Source organism: Scyliorhinus torazame, chromosome 15 (genome assembly GCF_047496885.1).
Source record: "Scyliorhinus torazame isolate Kashiwa2021f chromosome 15, sScyTor2.1, whole genome shotgun sequence".
In the NCBI taxonomy this organism is placed as follows: Eukaryota; Metazoa; Chordata; class Chondrichthyes; order Carcharhiniformes; family Scyliorhinidae; genus Scyliorhinus; species Scyliorhinus torazame.
In genome coordinates this window covers 122,041,299-122,063,368 of record NC_092721.1, presented here as the reverse complement: position 1 = coordinate 122,063,368, position 22,070 = coordinate 122,041,299, and the positions used below count along the sequence as shown (strand labels likewise).

General features: G+C 46.2%; 1 protein-coding gene across 4 annotated transcripts in view; it reads right to left on the bottom strand.

Moving 5' to 3' along the window:
- Nucleotides 1-22,070, bottom strand: part of LOC140391779 (PC3-like endoprotease variant B) — a 1,275,236-nt gene that overhangs the window by 586,373 nt on the left and 666,793 nt on the right. The gene's annotated exons all lie outside the window — the stretch shown is intronic.

Below are 22,070 nucleotides of genomic sequence, written 5' to 3'. Positions count from 1 at the left end.
CTCATGTCAGGCCAATACCCTGGAACTGCCAGGGTGCCAGGCTGGCAGTGCCAAATTGCCAACTGGCATTTTGCCCGCACCAGGGATCGGGCCTAGATGTGCCCTGCCGCTATGCGGTGAGGTGCAAGGGAGGGGGGGGGGGGGGCCTCGAGGAACCCCAACAGGCGAGTTGGGGAGGAAGCACCAGGAACAACCCCGCTAATCTTCTCTGATATTTTTCGTTAGATCGCGCCCGACGAAGGTTAGTGATCAGAACAGCCAGGAGGGCACTGGCATCAGCAGTGTATGTGAATCCGTTTGGAGTAAGTTAAAATCAGGCCCAGAAGGTGGAGAATGAAACTGGCATTTTATGGTTCTACCATTTATGGTTAAATACACTGAAATATTAAGCAGGTTAGCCCATAATAATTACAGAAAACATATTACATGAAAGGTATTATATTTCTTTGGTGCCTCAAGGAGAAAAGATATGAAGGTGTTCAAACTCTGTATTCTTGTGGAACACGGTACCAGGTTCGATTCCCGGCTTGGGTCACTGTCTGTGCGGAGTCTGTGCGTTCTCCCTGTGCCTGAGTGGGTTTCCTCCAGGTGCTCTGGTTTCTTCCCACAGTCCAAAGATGTGCAGGTTAGATGGATTGGCCATGCTAAATTTCCCTTAGGGTAGGTGGGGTTACTGGGTTACGGGAACAGAGTGGAGGTGTGGGCTTGGGTAGGGTGCTCTTTCCAAGAACCGGTGAAGACTCAATGGGCTGAATGGCCTCCTTCTGCACTGTAAATTCTAGGATTCTATGAAAGGTTTATTAAGGATGTTGCTCAATACAATCAAAATGGTGATCTCCCTAAATCCTGCACACTCGTCACGACACATAACATGACACAGAACCAACAAGAATGTATTCCCAGATACATAATACCCCTCCTTCTTTACTTTGTTCATGCAATGACAGCAATTAACATTTATGCAACAGATTCCCTGATATGTTGTTTCTATACATATATAATTCAATCAGACAGTCTCCGTGGTGCATGTCTGTTTCTTTTTGATAGAATTCAGAGTTCTTGAACTCGGCTACTTGTGACCTCACAAGTGTCCTCATTTTTTTCTGTAGATGGTACTTCTTGAGTAGTTATTTCAGTTTCTGTCACCATGTCATTGAAATGTCCCCAGAAACAGAATCTGAACTCGTCACCGTCTCTGGTCTCTGTTCCAAAGTACACCTCTCTAGATCTTCTAAAGGTAGAACCTCTTGAGAAGCTTCTGCAAACTCCCTTCATGCAGCAAGTAACTGATCAGAATGACATCACCAAATGCTTTCATCATCCGTCTGTGTGGTGTCTGATATTGGACCTGTCTTTGCTTGGACCATAGCGGCTATACATTTCTCGTTAGTTGTGTAACTCCTAGCTAGTGCTCTGTCTCCCTGGTTAAAATCTCATATTTCAGAGATTTTCTCCCTTCTAGCAATTTGTGCTTGTTATTGCTGTTTGACAATTTCTGAAGTATCAGGTGAAGTTAACAAATCAAACTGTGTTCGGCGTTTCCTCTTGAACAACAGAATTGCCGTGAACTTTGCGTTGTAGCATGTAGTGTTCCAGTAAGATATTAGAAGTTTGTTCACTCTTCTTGATAATGTCCCCTGGTTCTTCGATGCTTTGATAGAATGCTTTAATGATTTCACAAAACGCTCGCCGAATCTATTTGTTGCTGGATGATATGGAGTTGACTTGATATGGTGTATACTATTCCCCTTCAAGTTGTCCTCAAACACCTTTGAAGTAAACCTCGTACCATTATCACTGGCAATCTGCTCCGATGTTCCAAATCTTGTGAATACTTGCTCCAGTTTCTCAATGGTCTGCTCAGTCGTCATTGAATTCATTATTGTGACTTCTGGCCATTCAGAGTGTGCATCCACAATCAATAAGAACATGTGGCCCTTCAGGTGACGAGCATAATTGATGTGTATTCTCGTCAATGGCTGTGTATGTACGGATGTAATGGTTGTGATGGTGGAGTGTTCCTTAGCTTTGCAGAAGATTGATATTGTTTTCACTTTGAGCATTAAATCCTGACCACCAAAAATAACTATGTGCTCACTCCTTTATCCATACCACACCAGGATGTCTCTCGTGCAGTTGGTCAAGGACTCTACTACGTAAGCACAGAAGAATAATCACATGGATTCCCAACAATTGAACTCCATTCTGTATTGTCAACTTAAGCCTTTGCGTAATGTAGGGCTTGCAACCTGGATTTTTCCGATGAACGTCTGACAGCGTTCCTTTTTGGACCAAGCCTATCAACCTTCGCATCACTGGGTAGGTCTTTGTATACCTTTGAAGTCTCCATGAAATCACAGGTACACTATCCACATGTGAGAATTATAAAATATTGACAAAACTTTCTTCTGAGTCATGCTTGACTAGTAACGCCAATCATGACAAAGCTTCAGCATTTGCAGGCTGCTCCGACTGGTGATACTGGATATAGTAAGTGTGTTCTGACAATATCAATGGTCATCTTTACAATCTACTCGCTTCCAGAGAAGGTATACCTTTATACAACCCAAATATTGTAGTCAAGAGTCGATGATTCATCAAATAGGCAAAATGACATCCATATAGGTATTGGAGGAACCTTCCTGCTCTGAAAATGATGCTCAAAGCTTCTTTTTATTGCGGAGTGTAATTCATTTCTGCATTGAGTTCATGAAGCAAATGCTATTGGTCATTCGTCTCCTGAAGACATAATGTGCGGGGCAACTGCAATAACCCCGAGGGATCGCAAGCTAATTACAACTTCAGCTTGGGATAACAATAATAATTATCTTTATTAGTGACACAAGTAGTTTACATTAGTACTGTAATGAAGTTACTGTAAAAATCCCTGAGTCGCCACATTCCGGCGCCTGCTCGGGTACACTGAGGGACGATTCAGAATGTCCAAATTACCTAACAAGCACGTCTTTCGGGACTTGTGGGAGGAAACCCGCGCAGACACAGGGAGAATGTGCAGACTCCGCACAGACACTGACCCAAGCCGGGAATCAAACCCGGGCCCCCTACGCTGTGGAGCAACAGTGTTAACTACTGTGTTCCGTGCCACCCGATTACAGCTCACCAACAGCTCTGACTTCAGTAGAGCTTTGTTTACTTCATTGTATGCATTTTCACATTCTTCTGACCAGTGTCATGCTTGTTTGACACATAGCAACATGTGTAAATGTTTAATTGCATTGCTAAATTTGCACCAATTTACCGGAATTAATGATCAATCCTAAAAACAACCTTAATTGTGTCACATTTTGAAGATGTTGTGCTTCTAAAAATGCTAACATTTCCCTTGGTTCTTTGTGTAAATCATCCTTATTGATGATATGACCAACGGTAATTTTTAGATGACTTGATGGCTTTAGATGACTATTATGGGTCAGGGGTTAGAGAACACCAAAGTATATCATGGAGTTCACCTGACCCACAACTTTAAATAGATTTTTGTTATGGGGAGCACAAGGGCCCACTTTACAGGTGTGATGCAACAGAGATCTGAAGTATGCTTAAACAAAAACAATGTTTATTCTATGAATCCAGATAACATTTTATAAACACACAGTAAACATCTTATCAACTACCAACACTGATACTCCCCACAGATACAATACTCTATAGGTAACCCTTAATAACTTTCCAAACAACATCCATAAGTCAATAAACCCTTTTTAACAAAGTCGGTTTGCATTCCTTACAGAAACAGGTATTACTTTGAAATCATCAAATGATCTGGATACATTCTTCAGTAGGCAGAGAGAGAAATCAAAAAACACCTTCTTGCTTGAATGCAGCTCCCCAACTGAAAACAAAACCAAGACACAAAACAGCTTCCAGCTCAAAACAAAAGTAAAAGACAGAATCACATTCCAGCTCCACCCACACAATGACATCACTGCAGCTATTTGATACACCATTTCTTAAAGGGGCCCACACACGACAATACTTTTCTTTTTTCAGTCTCAGGTTGTGGTTCTATAACCACTTCAGGGTAACATCCAAATTCGTCAAGTGTTCCTGTTCACTAAACTCGATTCAATCCACCAATAATTTGATCCATTGATCTTTGCAAAAGAGCAAATATAGATGTTATTCTCTTTAATGAAACAGACCTTTGTGCGTCACTATGGTGAGTAGTGGCTGTGATTCGGCGGTCACATTCATCTGCAGATATGCCTGTGAAAGATCAATTTTACTGAATTTCTGTCCTCCAGAAAGTCCAGAAAACAAGTCTCCAATCAGCTGCAGTGGATAATGATCTGCACACAATACTGGGTTAATAATAGTTTTAAATGGCCAGGCATTCTCACTGAACCATCCTGCTTTAATACAGGGATGATTGGTGTCACCCAATCACTTGTAGCAACAGGTTTGATGACTCCTGTCATTACTAATCTGTCTAGTTCATTTTCAACATTTGACTTGATTGTGTATGGTAAGGTTCTAGCTTTGAGGTATTTGGGTGTGCTGTCTGGCTTGGTACAGCCTAGTGAATCTCAAACACCTTCTTGTACTTTTTCCAGAAGTTGCTCTTTGGATCCACTAATTGACTGACTGTTTCCCAGTTAAGCCTAATCTTAGCCAACCATGCTCTGCCAAATAGGGCAGGAAGGTTTCCACGGACAACGAGAAAAGGCAACTTCACTATCTACTCATTTGCTTTTACTTTCACTGTAATGCATTCTTTTAACAGTACAACCTCTTCAGTGTACGTCCTTCGGATCATCTTTGACGGTTTTAAAGACAGATGCTTCAGCTTTTTATGATAAATTGTCTTAGGTAGTCAGGATACTGCTGCACCCGTATCTACTTCCAATTTAATTTCATAACTTAGGTTTTGGATATGCCTAAAACGTTGTTGATTTCGATGCATTGACAAAACTCTTGCTTTAGCTCTTGCTGTGGCTCAGTTTCGCTATCTTTTGAATGATCTTGAGCTTCATCCGCAAATTTGTTGACACAACTAGATTGTTTGCTCGTATTGTTCTTCTTGCACTTAATTGGTGTAAAATAGGTTTTCTGAGCCCAACACGCTTTGGCAATGCCTTACCACAGTTCTTGCATGTTTTCAATTTACTCCAGCATTCCCCTGTTAAATTTCTTAACTGTGTACAATAGTGACATGGTTGCACCTTTGCAGCCTTTTTCCTAGAGGTATTCATTTAGTGGATTTTTGCTCCAGCCCCTATCTCTGCAAAGTTTCGCTCATTGCAAGCTCTGTAGATTTGGCAAATTCTACAGCAGCTTTCAAAGTCAAATCACTTACAGTAGGAAGCTTCTACTGAATTGCTTCAATGTGTAACCCACAAAGAAGCCTGCCTCGAAGAGTATCATCAGGTTTTGTACCAAATTCACAATATCTAGTTAATCTTCTTAAAAATGCCATAAACATAAAATGTTTGCACCTCCTTCCTGACTACAGAAGTGGAATCGGAATTTTCCTGCGATCCACAATGGTTGAGGAGAGAAATGTCCCTCTAAGATTCTCCTTAATTCACTGAAGGACGTGTCTCCGTATTTTGCTCGGCGAATAAGATTCTGTAGTAGCATAAATGTTTTAAGGCGAACTGAGCTGAGGGATGTTGTGACCTTTAAGTCTTCCAGTATCTGATTAGCTATTCAAAACGGCTGGAATTCTTCTTCATATGATTTCCCTGTTTCATAACCCTCATCAATCCCAACCATGTGCCCATTTTTCCCTGCGATTTTTGGATCCCAGCTCCTAGGGCCTACACCTTCTCCCTTCTGACTGTGTTGGAAAGTCTGGCGCAAACAATCCCTTGAACAAGTAACTAGGAAATCTTTCCCCTTTTTATGCCTGAGTATTTCAACTTTCCTACTAAGTAGTGGCCCATTCAGAATTGGCAGACTACAAAATCCCTGTTTACCACATCCCATGGAGCTTTGCCACATGCACAGTCCCTGCAGTGCAGACCCCACTCAAAGAACAAAGAACAAAGAAAAGTACAGCACAGGAACAGGCTCTTCAGCCCTCCACGTCTGCGCCGATCATACTGCCCGTCTAAACTAAAATCTTCTTCACTTCCGGGGTCCATACCCCTCTATTCCCATCCTATTCATGTAATTGTCAAGATGCCCCTTAAACGTCACTATTATCCCTGCTACTACCACCTCCTGCGGTAGCGAGTTCCAGGAACCCACTACCCTCTGTGTAAAAAAACTTACCTCGTACATTTCCTCTAAACCTTGCCTCTCGCACCTTAAATCTATGCCCCCAAGTAATTGACCCCTCTACCTGGGAAAAAGTCTCTGACTATCCACTCTGTCTATGCCCCTCATAATTTTGTAGACCTCCATCAGGTCGTCCCTTAACCTTCTTCATTCCAGTGAGAACAAACCAAAGTTTATTTAACCTCTCCTCATAGTTAATGCCCACCATACCAGGAAACATCCTGGTAAATCTCTTCTGCACCCTCTCTAAAGCCTCCACATCCTTCTGGTAGTTTGGAGATCAGAATTGAGCACTTTACTCCAAGTGTGGCCTAATTAAGGTTCTATGTACTGTATGCCTTCTTGACTACCTTCTCCACCTGTGTTGCCCCTTTCAGTGACCTGTGGAGCTGTACACCAAGATCTCTCTGACTGTCAATACTCTTGAGGGTTCTACCATTCACTGTATATTCCCTACCTGTATGAGACCTTCCAAAATGCATTACCTCACATCTGTCCGGATTAGACTCGATGGGCCGAATGGCCTCCTTCTGCACTGTAAATTCTATGACAAATTCTGAACTCCATCTGCCATTTCTCCGCCCATGTCTCCAAACGATCTAAATCCTGCTGTATCCTCTGACAGTCCTCATCGCTATCTGCAATTCCACCAACCTTTGTGTCGTCCGCAAACTTACTAACCAATTCAACTCACTCCACTCACTTCAACTCAAATAAGTCTGCCCCGACTGTGTGTCTTCTTACTCACAGTTGCTGTCAAAACGCTTATTAAACTTTCACATTGGCGGCCGTTTTTCAACCAACGTCTCGGTGTGTGCGAGTCGGGTCCCAAGTATTTTCCGTTGCTCCCGATGCCATCCCAGAATTAGTTGACGAAAATCTTCTTTCCAACCATTTTTCTGCCTCAATCCTCAGTGGCAGTTTTCTCTGCTGTTATATTTATTTGTTGCCGCAAGAATAAAAGGTATGGAGATGCGAGATGCCACACTTTGGATTCTTGTAAAATATGATGAGAAGTTTACTACAGTTGTTGCTCAATACAATCATGATGGTAATTGTGGTGATATGCCTATGAGCCATATCATAGTTGGATAGTATGAGACCTCCAACCAGCAAGTGGCAGTACAGCCACACCATATGGTCTCAACACCATGTGGCCTGGGACCTGCATATAAAGAGTGGCACATCCAGCCATCTACAGAACAAGATATAGAGGGTAATAAGACGTACATGCAATTGGGCAGCACAAGGTGCAAGTTCCAGAGGAGTAGCAAGACTCCATGATAACGTGCTCTGTATCAGATTGCCATCCTACCGCATGAGACACAATAAACGGATCTTGGTTTGGACAGATCGAAGCGTTTGGTGAGTTCTTAATAAAGTACAAGGGACCAAACACAACAGTGATCTTCTCAAAAACTGTGCAAACACTCTGTTGACATCACCACACATCACGTGACACATAACCAGCAAGAATGCATTCTCAGACACATAATAAAAGGCCTTCCTCTTTATTGATAGGAGATAGTTTCCCCCAAAGGTTAGCCACATAGATATGCATAGAACCTTCAGTTCATAGAATCTTCAGAACCGATGGCACCTGCCCCAACAGCTTTAGACACATCCATACCTACCGTCACAGCCTCAGAAGTTAGATCGGCCTTCTCCAAAGTGAATCCATGAAAAGCAACGGGTCCTGATGGAGTCCCGGTCCTGCATGGGCCAACTGGTGGGTGTGTTCGCAGATGTCTTTAACCTCTCCCTACTCCGTTCCAAGGTTCCCGCCTGTTTCAAGAAGACCACGATCATATCAGTGCCAAAGAAGAAACAGGCACGTGAATCAACGACTGACCAGTGGCCCTGACATCTATTATTATGAAGTGTTTTGAGAGGTTAGTCATGAGATGCATCAATTCCAACCTTGATTGCCTTGATCCATTGCAATTTGCATACCGCCACAACCGGTCCACAGCAGATGCCATCTCTCTAGCCCTCCACTCATACCTGGAGCATATCGACAAGGACACCAATGTCAGACTCCTGCTCATGTAGCTCCACCTTCAACATCATAATCCCAGTCATGCTCATATCCAAATTCCAAAATCTAGGACTCAGCTTCTCCCTCTGCAACTGGACTCTCAACTTCCTGACCAATAGACGACAATCCGTAAGGCTAAATAACCATACCTTCTCCGTGATAGCCCTCAATACCAGAACCCCGCAAAGCTGCGTAATTACCCCCCTACTATATTCCTTATGCACACATGACTGTATGGCAAAATTTGGCTCCAAATCCTTCTATAAGTTTGCTGATTACACAATTGTAGTGAGTCAGATCTCAAACACCGATAAGTCAAAGTACAGGAGGGAGATAGCGAACATAGTGGCATGGTGCAATGACAACAATCTCTCCCTTAATGTCAGCAAAACTAAGGAGCTGGACATCGACTTCAGGAAGCGAAGTGTCGCACACACCCCTGTCTGTATCAATGGTGCTGAAGTGGAGATGGTTGACAGCTTCAAATTCCTATGTGTAAACATCTCCAACCAATCTATCCTAGTCCACCTTCCTCAGGAAATTAAGAAAATTCAGCACGTCCACAATGAGACATCAATTTTTATAAATGTACCATAGAAAGCATCCCATCTGGCTGCATAATAGCTTGGAATGTCAACGGCTCGGCCCAAGACCGTAAGAAACTACAGAGAGTCATGAACACAGCACAGTCCATCACGTAAGCCCCCCTCTCATGCATCGACTCTGCCTACACCTCCTGCTGCCTTGGGAAAGCAGGCAGCATAATCAAGGACTCCTCCCAGCTGGGTTATTCTCTCTTCCAACCTCTTCCATCGGGCAGTTTGAGGAAATGCACCAATAGATTCAAAAAAGGTTATTCCCTGCTGTTACGAGACTCCTGAATGGCCCTCTTATGGACTAAACTGATCTTTCTACAAATCTTCTCCACAGTTGTAGCACTATATTTTGTATGCTGCACCCAATGTGTATGTTTATGTATTTACATTGTGTATTTATAGTATTTTCTATGTAGTCATGTGTGGAGAGATCTGCCTGCAGACCAATTCTTTTCACTGTATCTCAGTACATGTGACAAGAAATCTAAATCTAATCTAAGTCTAATCTAATCAAAAAGAAACTATTCAGTACAAATAGTCTGTACCAATGTTTATCCTCCACATGATTCTCCTCTGATTTTAATTACCTTTTGCCACACTGCCCCAGTATCTCCAATTCCCTTCTGCCTCATGTATGCATCAAATTACTTCCCAAGTTCTTTTTATATCTAGTTCTAGAAAGTGAGAAACTGGTGAGAGGGTGCAATTCCAACACTTCCCTGCCCTTCCTCGACTTCTTTATCTCCATTTCTGGTGATAGACTGTATAGCAATGTTGATCAAAAGCCCACAGCTATCTTCACTACAGCTCCTCACACCCCACTTCCTGTTCAGGACTCCAGCTCATTATCCCAGTTTCTCCGCCTCCTCCGTTGCATCTGTTCCGAGTATGCAACTTTCCAAAATGGAGCTTCTGACATGGCTTCCTTTTCCTTAACCGAGGCTCCCCCCTTCCATCATATGATTGACAGGGCTCTTAACCGTGTCCGACCCACCTCCCACAGCTCTGCGATCACTCCTTCCTCTCCCTCCCAGAATCATGATATTGTTCAGTTTGTCCTCCCGTTTCACCCCACCAATCTAGGTATTCAAAAATGATCAATCCACTGCCTTTTCTGTCAACTCAAACATGAAACACATCTTCCCCTCGCCACCTCCTCCACCATCAACATTTTGCAGATTCCACTCCCTCCGTGACACCCTGGTTCACTCCCCCATCACCCCAAATCCTCATCCCCTTTCCACAGCACCTTCCAGTACAATTTGCAGTAGGGGATAACACTTGCCCCTTTGCCTCCTCCACCTCACTGGCCAAGGCCCCAAAGATTCCTTTCAGGCGAAGCAGTTTCTCAATTCAGTCTACTATGTTTGCTGCTCCCTACATGGTCTCCTCGACATTGGGGAGACTGTATTCAGACTAGGTGGTCGCTTTGTGGAACATCTTTGCTTGGTCCGCAAGCATGAATTCAACCTTCCTGTTATTTGCCATCTTGCTTCCAAGGCCTTGGCCTGCTGCTACGTTCCAGTGAAGTCTAATACAAACTGAAAGAACAGCACCTCACGTTCCAATTATGCATTTTACAGCCTTTTGGACTTAACATTGAGTTCAACAACTTTAGACCATGAATTCTCTCCTCCATTTGTTTATTTTTCTCCATCCCCTCGCCCACAGAGTCACCTGTAACTTGCTTTATTTTTGCAGAGTGTTGACCCTTCTTCTGCAATTAACACATTCTGTTACCTTAGCTGGTGTGGTAGTATGCATTAGGGGTCATGTGGGACTGTGAAGCCGTGATGCCATTGGCTGACAGATCCCGGGTCCTGGTTGGCTGTTGACCTCTAGCTCCGCCCTGAAGGCGGAGTATAAGAACCAGGAATTCTCCCCGCAGCTCCAGTCTGTTGCTGAACTGCGGGGAACAAGTCACGCTTAATAAAGCCTCATCGACTTCATCTCTATTCGTCTCTCGTAAGTCATTGTGCGCTACAATTTATTAAGCGTGACTTAAAGGACTATGGAGCTCAGGATCGTCCCGGAATGCCTGAGGATCAGCCCCCACGCAGTGAACTCAGCAGCAATTTTTAAACACTGGCAGACTTGTTTCGAAGGCTACCTCCGAACGGCCCCCGGCCGGATCACAGAAGACCAGAAACTGCAGGTCCTGCACTCGAGGGTAAGCCCGGAAATTTACCCTCTCATAGAAGACGCAGAGGATTTCCAGACGGCGTTCGCAGCACTAAAGAGCATCTACGTTCGCCCAGTGAATCAGGTCTATGCACGCTACCAACTCGCAACGAGATGGCAAAGTCCCGGAGAATCGATAGACAAATTCTACGCTGTGCTGCTAATCTTGGGACGGGCCTGCAGCTGCCCGCCGGTAAACACGGCTGAACACACGGACATGTTAATTCGCGATGCGTTTGTGGCAGGGATGAACTCGCCCCAAATCCGCCAAAGACTGTGAGAAAAAGAGTCGCTAGGACTCTCAGAGGCACGGGCCCTTGCAGCTTCCCTAGATGCGGCCGCGCAAAACGCCCGCGCGTACGGCCCCGACCGCGCGGCAGCCCCTTGGGCTCCGTGGACCCCCGTCGCGACAAACCCCCCCCCCTCCCACAGGCTTGCGCGGTCCTGACGCCAGGTCATCCCGGGGGGGCCCGCTGCTATTTCTGCGGCCAGGATAAACACCCCCGGCAGCGCTGCCCGGCCCGCGCAGCGATTTGCAAGAGCTGCGGGAAAAAGGGCCATTTCGCGGCCGTGTGCCGGTCCCGGGGGGTCGCCGCTGTCCCCGGAGAAGAGAGAGTCCAGCGCATCCCAAACGCTCCCCAACCCCCCCCCCAGCGCCCCATGTGCGACCCGCAGGCGCCGCCATTTTGTGTCCCGGCCACCACGAGGGGAGGAGGGGCGCCGCCATCTTGTGACCCCCCAGCCATGTGCGATGCATGGGGGCGGCCATTTTGTCCACCCCCACTGCCATCTTGGGACCCCCCAGCCACGTGCGATGCATGGGGGCGGCCATTTTGTACACCCCCGCCGCCATCTTGGATGACAACAATGGACCCCAGCATCGAAGGCTCCACGGGGTTCGAAGAAGACGCTGAAACACTGCGACCAGTCTGGCCTCGGTGATGCTGGACCAAGCACGGCCCCGGACGCTCCAGACGACGACAACAACGGTGCTGATCAACGGACACGAGGCACCATGCCTGATCGACTCCGGGAGCACAGAAAGCTTCATCCACCCCGACACGGTAAGACGCTGTTTTTTGACCATCCGTCCCAGTACGCAAAAGATTTCCCTAGCTGCAGGATCTCACTCCGTAGAGATCAAAGGGTTCTGCATAGTGACCCTAACGGTGCAAGGGTGGGAGTTTAAAAACTACAGGCTCTACGGCCTTCCCCAACTCTGCGCGCCCACATTACTGGGATTAGACTTCCAGTGCAACCTGCAGAGCCTAACATTTCAATTCGACGGCCCAATACCCCCACTCACTATCTGCGGCCTCGCAACCCTCAAAGTTGAACCCCCATCCTTGTTTGCAAACCTCACCCCGGATTGCAAACCCGTCGCCACTAGGAGCAGACGGTACAGCGCCCAGGACCGGACATTTATTCGGTCCGAAGTCCAGCGGTTGCTGAAGGAAGGCATAATCCAGGCCAGCAATAGTCCCTGGAGAGCACAGGTGGTAGTAGTAAAGACAGGGGAGAAGCAAAGGATGGTCATAGACTATAGCCAGACCATCAACAGGTACACACAGCTAGATGCGTACCCTCTCCCCCGCATATCCGACATGGTCAATCGGATTGCCCAATATAAGGTCTTCTCCACCGTGGACCTCAAGTCCGCCTACCATCAGCTCCCCAGCCGCCCAAGTGACCGCAAGTACACAGCCTTCGAGGCAGACGGGCGATTATACCACTTCCTAAGGGTCCCATTTGGCGTCACAAACGGGGTCTCGGTCTTCCAACGGGAGATGGACTGAATGGTTGATCAACACGGGTTGCAGGCCACGTTCCCGTATCTCGACAACGTAACCATCTGCGGCCACGATCAGCAGGACCACGACGCCAACCTCCAAAAATTCCTCCAGACCGCTAAAGCCTTGAACCTCACATACAACGAGGACAAGTGCGTGTTTAGCACAAACCGGCTAGCCATCTTGGGGTATGTAGTGCGCAATGGGATAATAGGCCCCGACCCCGAACGCATGCGCCCCCTAATGGAATTTCCCCTCCCCCACTGCTCCAAAGCCCTGAAACGCTGCCTAGGGTTCTTTTCATATTACGCCCAGTGGGTCCCCCAGTACGCAGACAAGGCCCGCCCCCTAATACAGACCACTACCTTCCCCCTGTCGACAGAGGCTCGCCAGGCCTTCAGCTGCATCAAAGCGGATATCGCAAAGGCCACGATGCGCGCCATCGACGAGTCCCTCCCCTTCCAGGTCGAGAGCGACGCCTCCGCTGTAGCTCTAGCGGCCACCCTTAACCAAGTGGGCAGACCCGTGGCCTTTTTCTCCCGAACCCTCCACGTCTCAGACATCCGCCACTCCTCAGTGGAAAAGGAAGCCCAAGCCATAGTGGAAGCTGTGCGACATTGGAGGCATTACCTGGCCGTCAGGAGATTCACTCTCCTCACTGACCAACGGTCGGTAGGTTTCATGTTCGATAATGCACAGCGGGGCAAAATTAAAAATGACAAGATCTTAAGGTGGAGGATCGAGCTCTTCACCTTCAACTACGAGATCTTGTACCGTCCCGGAAAGCTGAACGAGCCGTCCGATGCCCTATCCCGCGGCACATGTGCCAACGCACAAATAGACCGTCTCCAAACCCTCCACGAGGATCTCTGCCACCCGGGGGTCACTCGGTTCTACCATTTTATAAAGTCCCGCAACCTCCCCTACTCCGTGGAGGAGGTCCGTACAGTCACCAGGAACTGCCATATCTGCGCAGAGTGCAAACCGCACTTTTTCAGGCCAGATAGAGCGCACCTGATCAAGGCTTCCCGCCCCTTTGAACGCCTCAGTCTGGATTTCAAAGGGCCCCTCCCCTCCACCGACCGCAACACATACTTCCTGAACGTGGTGGACGAGTACTCCCGTTTCCCTTTCGCCATCCCCTGCCCCGAAATGACAGCAGCCACAATTATTAAAGCCCTTAGCACCATATTCACACTGTTCGGTTGCCCCGCGTATATCCATAGCGACAGGGGGTCCTCCTTCATGAGTGACGAGCTGCGCCAGTTCCTGCTCAGCAAGGGTATAGCCTCGAGCAGGACGACCAGCTACAACCCCCAGGGGAACGGGCAAGTAGAGAGGGAGAATGGCACAATCTGGAAGACCGTCCTACTGGCCCTACGGTCCAGGGATCTCCCAGTTTCACGGTGGCAGGAGGTCCTCCCGGACGCTCTCCACTCCATCCGGTCGCTGCTGTGTACCACCACTAATCAAACGCCTCATGAGTGCCTCCTTGTCTTCCCCAGGAAGTCCTCCTCTGGAACGTCGCTGCCGACCTGGCTGGCGGCCCCAGGACCCATCTTGCTCCGGAAACATGTGCGGGCGCACAAGTCGGACCCGTTGGTCGAGAGGGTTCATCTCCTCCATGCGAACCCGCAGTACGCCTACGTGGAGTACCCCGACGGCCGACAGGACACAGTCTCCCTGCGAGACCTTGCGCCCGCCGGCAACACGCACACCCCCCCAACACCAATCACCCCCTCCCTGTCACTGGCGCACCCCGCGACCACCCCCTTCCCGGGAGGATCGGTCCTCCTCCCAGGTCCGACCAGGAGTGAAGCTGAAGCAGAAACCGTAAAGCTCCCGGAGACGACAACGCTGGAACAAGCAACTACACCACCACCGGGGCTGAGGCGATCGACAAGGAAGACCAGACCACCCGCTCGACTCGTGGCATCGGTGTAACACAAGAATGTCGTGGACTTTAACGAGAATGTTCTTTTTCTTCTTACGAATATTGTAAATAGTTCACAAACCCTGTACATAGTTCAGTGTAGGGCACTGTAATGACATGCAAAAGTTTTTTTTCCCTCCCAGGACCAGCCTTGTAAACCCCTACCACCATGCGAAGCACCACCCCGCCGGGTTCATTTTTAACAAGGGGTGAATGTGGTAGTATGCATTAGGGGTCATGTGGGACTGTGAAGCCGTGATGCCATTGGCTGACAGATCCCGGGTCCTGGTTGGCTGTTGACCTCTAGCTCCGCCCTGAAGGCGGAGTATAAGAACCAGGAATTCTCCCCGCAGCTCCAGTCTGTTGCTGAACTGCGGGGAACAAGTCACGCTTAATAAAACCTCATCGACGTCATCTCTATTCGTCTCTCGTAAGTCTTTGTGCGCTACAGCTGGTTAGTCTTCAAAACTACCATTGCCATTGCCTTGTGTCAACGTCATCTTTGGCAATCTCTCCTGAGCTCTCACGTATCCTTGACCTTCTATTCTGCTCCACCTGCTCCACCCCCCCTCCCGAACTACTCCATTACATTTCTGCCCTTCTTCTGCTCTGAAGAAGTCATATGGACTCAAAACAATTAACTCTGTTTCTCTCTCCACAGATGGTGTCAGACCTGCATTTATCCAGAATGGTCTGTTTTTATTTCAGATCACTGAGCCTGCCTGATATCACAGGGAAGATTTTGGCACAGACTTCCAGACCACAGTTGCTAACAGTGGGACCAGCTCAGCTATTTTCCTAGAGGCGTCTTCCTAATTGGCCACTTCCAGGCTCAATGTCCAACTAAGATGGGATTTTCATTAGAGAACTAGCAATTTGAGTCTCAACATCTACACTGAGAGGGGTGGGCACTACGAAGGCAGGTTAGAGAATGCAAAGTTGGAGAGGTAAGGAAACCAGAGGAGCCAAGCAAACAGGCCCCTGTAGCTGGTGCATTGGGGCCCCCTGGTTCAGTGAAATGACATTGCAGTTCCAACGGCTACAGTAGGGACGTTTGCCCAGCTCCGCTGCCAGTAAAATGCCAGAAGTCCTGTGGAATTGTCTCTAAGTGGGTCGCTAAATTACTAAATTGGCTACCCATTTTTGTCCGGCTGGCAGCCACTCTGCATCCAGTTCCAATGCTGGGAAAAATCCCTGATGCTGGAATTGCATCGGGGAGATAGCCCAACATGGCTCACCACTATTGTTTCAGTTCTATCACCCTTTCTCCTAGTCTGCCACCCAGGACTAGGAAAACTGAGCACCGCAAGTGTGGAAAATCTATGTTTATTCCTACATTCTAGGTTCATGAGTGCTAGAACATGTAATGTTCAGGAGTTCACATATCCACCAATGAGAGGTATCATTGTCAATTTGGCTTTATGCCAAACATCGCAATTAATTGATTAAAAGGATCGGGAACAAAATGAACGCTACATATTCTGTCAAATTGCAACCTACTTTATTCAATAGGAGACCAAGTTACTGCTTAATAAACAAGGATGAGAGTCCCTCTCTATTTTGCTGTATCGTACAATATTCCACTCTGTACTGACACTTTTAAAAAAAAGAAAGGATATGGGGAGTATACTAGAAGTGTTGGTGCAAGTGCATTTAAAATATAATTGAACACAGCATACTTTGCAAGCATGTCCAAGCACATTCTCTTATGACTGAAAAAAAATCCATGTCTAGTTCTGCTTTTCCTCAATTAGCATCCAATCAAAATACAGAATAGAAATAAATGAGATGTATGGGTTCTTTTTGTGCCAAAGTAAGTGTGTAGCTAAATATTTACATAAATAAAAAGGGGTAAATGCATTAGGGTTGGGATGGGATTGGAGATGGGGGGTGATGTGTTGGGTAAGCTGGGTCTGCGAGGACTGCATTTATTGTAGCAGAGAATGAAATGAAATGAAAATCGCTTCTTGTCACAAGTAGGCTTCAAATGAAGTTACTGTGAAAAGCCCCTAGTCGCCATATTCCAGCGCCTGTTCGGGGAGGCTGGTACGGGAGAGAGACAGGCTTCCAACACTTAAAGAAATGCAATTCCATTTTATTGAACTCTTAACTATTAAACATGCTTGAACTGTGGGTTGAGACTATGCTGAGTTAACTGGAGACCTGAGGCTAACCTGACCAGACTATCTTACTACCACAAGGTGGACGTTCCAGTTGTTGCTCACATGCTCTGGCTGTCTCAAAGGCTGCATCCCAAGAGAGCAGATATAACTAGTGCCCCCTGGTTATATAGTGGCCGTGTCCTGTCTGGTGATTGGCTGCTGTGTTCTGTATGTTCATTGGTCATCCTTTGTGTCACTCATTGTCTGTTTGTGCACCATCATATGCTTGTGTGTATATTATGACCGTGGGAATTAATCAAGCATTGTTTTTGCTCTTGTATACAACTCGGAGACCCAGATTGGAAAAAGGATGTGTTTGGTTTCAAGGTTCAGGCAGGATTGGACTTGACAATAAATAACACTGCCGTTCTGGTTAAGTAACCTGTTGACACTCTCTGTCCATGCTCACACATGAAAAATGGCCCCTTGAATGAAGCACCAAGAGGCCACCAAAGCCTATGGTGGGATTCTCGGTTAGCCGACGCCGAAATCGGGAAATGCTATTGGGCGGAGAATAGCTTCTTACTCGAACATCGTGGCAGGCGACGATTTGATGCCAAATCGCGATACTCCGTCACCTTGAAATCGGCGTCAATGCGTTTCACTCCGCACGTAGAGTAGACATCTTTTGCGTATCATTAATGTGCCTATTCTCTGGGGCCTCTGTGATTCTCCACCTCCGATGGGCAGAGTTCCCGACGGTGTGGTTCTCTTGTGCTTTTAAAAATCGTGAAACCAGCGCGGTGGCTGCTGAGGGAGTGAGAGGGGGTACGGAAGGTGTTCAACATTGCCATAGTTTGCTGACAGTTGTGCCCCTTGCCGGGTGGCTTCTGCCAGGGCGAGTTGTGTGGGGTGGTCAGAAGGTGGGCTGCGGGCTCAGGGTGGGCATGGATCACCATTGCTGCAGCCGGCAAGGCAGCCATGCAACTGCGCACACCACTAACAGCCCACTTTGAACTTGGTGCCACGGGTTGTATAGGGGTCCTCCCAGGGCACCCCCCCCAGGTTCCCTCTGGCCCAAGCCGACCCATCAGCTGAATGGGCACACTCCAGCACAACCAGTGCCATCTTTTTGACTTGGATAAGTGTGTGTGGGAAGTGTAATGTGTATGTGTGGCTGCAGCTTTTCGGCCTCCCGAGTGTCAATCACAGACCCGGCGAATCTTCACTGTTTTTCATTGGAATCGATTGTGTTCCTCGCGGCACTGATGCTAGCCCCTCAACAGTAGCGGAATCCGTCCACGTGTGGAGCCAGTTTTTCTGTCGTGAAAGTCCACGGATTCTGCGTTGACCTCAACACTGAGTCCCAGAAACGGAGAATCCCGCCCCCTATATATGTGGAGATACTTGAAAATATTTTATTGGTCACTAATTCGGGTAGGTACTGAAGCAAGGGAGAGATGGGGAGTAAACACCTATTCCTATATAACTGATGACAGCATTTGCTAATCCCATTTTATTTAACCATCATCACATGTTCACAACTGTCTTCATTTTCCATGAAACATTTCTCATGTGATTTTTTATATCTGGATTTGTAATCATGCAATCCAAATAAGTGCCAGTTAAATCTGCACAATGATTCCAAACAAATAATGGCAAACACAATTAATTAATTCATGATTAGTTGGTCAACTGTTGCATATTTGTTTCATTTATTAAAGCATTATTGATGCTAAATAGAAGTGTATTAAAATGCAGCAAAACACTGAAGCAAAAGATTTTCAAATTGATTTCTGACTTTTTTCCACTTCTACCATCTCATGCTAATATATTGATGGTGAGCTGCTGATTACCTCAGCAGGAATATTGAGCCTTGATCAAATTGCAGCATTCAGCATTTTGTACTTTCCCTGACAAATGACACAACCATGTTAGTCTAAATTAAATGGCAGAACTGGTTAGGCCCACAACAAATATGCTGAATTTTTTATTTTGTTACAGTTCGAACGTCCACAAACTTGAAAGAAATTCACTGCACTATCACCGGAGAGGCGGGGGAAGGGAGGGGGGGGGGGGGGGAAACAAACAGTATTGGAAACTTTTAATAAAATGTTGCATCGAGTAAATTAGTGCAACCTTGCCAAAGCATAAACAATTGTCTTCCTGAAATGTGCTGGAAGTTGTGTGATTCTCTGTAGTTCCCATTTTAAAAGAACTGCTTCAGCGAGCTGAACTTGTAAAGTTTCCTTTGGAGCGGCTGTTGGTTGATTAGATCTATTTCAGCCTGGTAGCGGTAATAGGCTCCTCTCTGTGAAACTGCTTAGCCTCTGCTCCCCTGGCAGCTGGAGAAACTAGAATTAATCAGGTCTGCTGGGAACTTCTTCAGCTTCTCCACAGGCTGGCGACTCAGGAATCATTTGCAACAGAATCTTACTGTCAAGTCTTTGTCATTTAGGCTTTTGATTATGCTTTCTCTTTTCAAAAAATGGAAATGGATGACAGATTTGCCTAATGTAGAGTTTCACTGGTTACTTTATATAGACATCTATTATTACCCTTTGTGCTGCTCATATACTGAAGATAGGTGTGTGCAAGGATTTTTGGCACAAAAATGAAGGACAACTATGCAGGTGACTGCTTCTCTTCTAATTAAGATGGTTCAGCTGTTAATGAACCCAAGCCGGCAACATTGACCGCGTTGCATTTTTCTCACTTATGTTTGTGACAATAAAAAACATTAACAAGGCCTTAATGGAATAAGATGTTTCTGATTTTGCACAGGTTTATCTTTTTATGTGATTTGGAAAAGAACAAATAATTACAGTCCAGATTTTGCTGTTCGAAACCAAATATTCTTGTGAATTTTATGTGAGAAGCTGCTTAAATGATTAGAGCTAAATCTCTCAGGTGTTTATTGTAAGATGGTCCCAATGCAGCATAACAATTCCAAAAGTTAGATTTTCACTTCTGTTGTTATATTGGTTGGTTTTGAGATACAAGACAGTAATTTAATGCAACACTTCTGATGTCAGAGACTACAACAGCAAAGCCAAGAAGCAGAATGGAAGATTTTAGTTAACTGCTTTAAAGTTAAGACTTTTGATATTTTTACATTTTCTAATGATCACTCAAAAAAGTGATCTTGATTTATTTATTAGCTGGAGAACATGGTAAATGTGGAACAATCAGAAAGAGGGCAAGTGAAGGAAAATTGAGAGATGTACTACATCTTGGACTTAACTCTTGTTAATGTCAGGGTCTGTATGAGTGGATCATCAGGAAATGTGCCCTTTGACCTGCATAAATACTTCCCTTCCACCACATATCAATCTGAACACCCCAGCTCGGTGAAAAATTTCCATTTAGGCTTTAGGACCAACTTTAACTGATATTTTTTGCCATTAAAACGTGTAGCCACTTTGCAAGTAAATGTAGCGCCTTACACATGATGACTTTAATGAGCCATGAATGTTCCTCTCAGCCTCTCACTGTCCTGAGAGTACATTCGCACTTAAATTTAGCACTAAGTTTTAGGTTTGGAATTCATCTCAAACAATCACAGACACCAAATTTAACTCCATAGGCAGAATTTTCCAAAAATTGCAGAGTGCTGGATCAGGTGAGAAAAGCAGCGTGAAACTCATTGGTTTCACAGTTGCCTTTTCTAGCCAGATCAGTCTGCAACTTCAAAGTACTGTCGAGGATCACACAGCCAGCTTAGGGTGGGGGTGGGGGGGGGGGGGGGGGGGGCGTGGGGGAGGTGGAGGAGGGAAGGAGGAGAAGAGCAGATGGGATCCAGAGATTGGGACACCCAAAGTAAAGTTGAAGGCCTCCCTCCCCCATCATCCCTGGCATTAGAGCCTCCTCACTCCCAACAATGGGGGCATCCGCTTTCCCCCTAGAAATGCAGGCACCCCCCCCCCCCCCCCCCACCCCTATCCCACCATGTCAGGCATTCCCACTCACCACCATCAATGCAGGTATCCCCCCCACTTACAGTCCCTCCCACACTAACCCCCCCCCCCCCCTCGCCGACCCCCCCTCCCCACATAATGAAGTTACCAATGGAGTTTTCCTGGAGGCCCTGACCATGGCAATGCCAAAGTCTCAGTGGGCTGTGCCAGGGTACTGCCCGGCCATGTCCCTCACAAGCTGGTGGCTATACTCACCTCCGAGCCCCTGGCATGGTCATCACGACTGGCTTCCATTTTTGGAAAGCAGCAGTGATTCCCACTGGTGTGACATCACACCGGCGGGGTAGAACATACGGCATTTCAAGCAACGGCATAAAGCCATTTTAAAATATTACATCCATGCAATGTGAGGGCGTGAACCTGATTATGTTGCTGGTGGTGTGCGGGGAAGATTTCAAAGTGAGATCTCCCCAGCACAAATCTCATTATGGCCCTCTCATGAGAGTTAGTGACCACGGGGTTTGTGTTCATGGCAGATGGGGCTGGAAAATCAACTCCATATCTCCTTAAGTCATGAAAAGTGACTTAAGAATGAAGGTGTATTAAAGATCCAAGTAATAAATAATCTTCAAATTTCACAGAAACACCAACCATGTATTGACTAACCACTGCATGTCGTCATATGTCCAGTTTAATAGAAATATTCTGTCTAATCTTTACTAACCCAACTCTTGATATGTACCTTAGCTCATGTTTTCTGGATAGGGGAAAGAATGAATGGCTTGACTTGACTTTTTTTACGCTCATGGAATTAGTTAACGATTAACAAAATACCTTTTTAACATTCATTTACTCCTTCATAGCCTTAACAATCAATTTGTAAAATTGATTTTCCTTTTAAATAACAGGATAAAATGTCACAAATATCAAAGAACTGGGCTAAATAATAATGCCACTCATTTTTTTGCTACAGTTTGTGGTAAAAGGATATCAAGCTTGTACAGTCTGGAAAACCCTTTATTGAAGATGACAAATATGACTCATCCTATGAATGTTGTAATACAGGCATCATCCAATTCCTCTTGGTATGTTTTGGCAATGAACTGCATGTCTCTCTGCCCCCTATGTTCAATTCATATTTTACAAAGAGTGTTTTCAGGCATCCATCCAGGCTAGAGGCTCAATTTTACATAGTGTTTAAAAAAGGTTCAAAACGCCATGCTAGGTTCTCCCAGCTTATAATTTATGAAAGGTCTGGGTTATACAGAAATAT